Raw genomic sequence first — 2360 nt, forward strand, 5'->3', positions numbered from 1 at the left:
AAAAAAAAAAAAAAAAAAAAAAAGCCAGGTACTGTGGCTCCCACCTGTAATCCCAGCACTTTGGGAGGCCAAGGTAGGCAAAACATGAGGTTAGAAGATCAAGACCATCCTGGCCAACATGGTGAAATCCCATCTCTACTAAAAATACAAAAACTTAGCCAGGTGTGGCAGCGCGTGCCTGTAGTCCCAGCTCTCGGGAGGCTTAGGCAGGAGAATTGTTTGAACCCAGGAGGGGGAGGCTGCAGTGAGCCAAGATCGCTCCATTGCACTCCTGCCTGGGCGACAGAGCGAGACACCATCTCAAAAAAATCACATTACTGTTGCTCTCTCTTGTGCTCTCTTTGCCCTTCTGCCATGGGATAATGTAGTAGGAAGGCCCTCACCAGATGCCAGCCTCAAGATCTTGAACTTCTCAGCCTCTAGAACCATAAGTTGGTAAATTTCTGTTTATTATAAATTAAAAAGAAAAAATCACATTAATTGTTTGGTGATCTGGAAGGAAATATTTTAAGCATTTTATATCTTGATATAATTGGTTGCCAGGCACAGTGTCTCACACCTGCAATCCCAGCACTTTGGGAGGCTGAAGCAGGTGGATCACGAGGTCAGGAGATTGAGACTATCCTGGACATGGTGAAACCCCGTCTCTACTAAAATACAAAAAAATAAAATAAAATAAGGCTGGGTGCGGTGGCTCAAGCCTGTAATCCCTGCACTGTGGGAAGCCGAGGCGGGTAGATCACGAGGTCAAGAGATCGAGACCATCCTGGTCAACATGGTGAAACCCCGTCTCTACTGAAAATACAAAAAATTAGCTGGGCATTGTGGCGCGTGCCTGTAATCCCAGCGACTCAGGAGGTTGAGGCAGGAGAATTGCCTGAACCCGGGAGGCGGAGGTTGCGGTGAGCCGAGATCACGCCATTGCACTCCAGCCTGGGTAATAAGAGCGAAATTCCGTCTCAAAAAAATAAAATAAAATAAATAAAATAAAATAAAATAAGCCAGGCATGGTGGTGGGCACCTGTAGTCTCAGCTGCTCAGGAGGCTGAGGCAGGAGAATCGCTTGAACCTGGGAGGCGGAGGTTGCAGTGAGCTGAGATTTTGCCACTGCACTCCAGCCTGAGTGACAGAGTGAGACTCCATCTCAAAAAAAGAAAAGAAAAAACAATAATACAAAATAGCCTCCCCATTTGGGTTTTCACACCGAGCAGAAAAATTTCTGCTTTTCAAAAGAGCTTCTCTGCTATTGAGTGAGAGACACCTGTGTATTCGTTCATACCTACTGGTGTGTTGTTCTAGAAGTACCTTAATTCATCTTCTCAGGTGTAAACTTAGCATTGTCACAACCACCCCAAAACCAAGAGCCACATATTTTATTATTTTGCATCCCCTACATACTTCCTATAATCTTCTGTTCAAGTATAATCACTATGCCAATAAGGTGGATTGCGCTTTCCCAAGATGGCAGCAATGACATCTCCCACACTTCACGCTTTTGTGCAATGCAACCTTGTCGTTCCCTTTGCAAGTAGTGGAGTCTATTTTTTTAATCCCCTTGAATCTGGGAAGGCCCTGTGACTGCTTCGACAAATAGAATATGGCAGAAGTAACAGTGGGGAAGTTCAGGCATAATCCTTTACTGGCCAGAATTCAGTTGGCAGCGTTTCCTCCTGTCTCGTGGAACCCTTGTTTCTGGGCTGCTTCCTCTGAGAATTCAGCCTTTATGTTGTGAGAAGCCCAGGCCACACAGGGAAGCCATAAGTAGGTGGGTGCTCTGGGTGGCAGCCCCAGCTGTGCTTTTGACCAACAGTCAGCATCAACTACCAGACAGGTAAGAAAGCCATCTTAGACATCTAACCTAGTTGAGCCTTCAGATAACTGCAGTTCCAGCCGGCATATGACTGCAACTACAAGAACTGAGCAAGAACTGCTAAACTAAACCCAGCCAACCCACAAAAACATAACAAAGTGTTATTTTAAGCGACATTGTTTTGGAGTAGCTTGTTGCACAGCCATAGATAACCAAAACAAAGAGGTCCCTGAATAAAGAACTTCACTTGAGCACATAGTTTTAAACCAAACCTTATGTCCTGAAAGGCAGGAAGCAAGTTTTACTTATGACCCAACATGGCAGCTTGTGCTACTAGTAGACTTTATTTAAGCATTTTTATGAATTGATAAATGTCTACAAAACTAAAATCACTACAAAGCACATATCTCCAACCCCAAACCAATTTTTTTTTTTTTTTTTAAAGATGGGGTTTCACCATGATGGCCAGGCTGGTCTTGAACCCCTGACCTCAGGTGATCCACCCACCTCAGGTTCCCAAAGTGCTAGGATTACAGGCTTGAGCCACCGC

Source organism: Cebus imitator, unplaced genomic scaffold (genome assembly GCF_001604975.1).
Source record: "Cebus imitator isolate Cc_AM_T3 unplaced genomic scaffold, Cebus_imitator-1.0 Scaffold23, whole genome shotgun sequence".
Classification (NCBI taxonomy): domain Eukaryota; kingdom Metazoa; phylum Chordata; class Mammalia; order Primates; family Cebidae; genus Cebus; species Cebus imitator.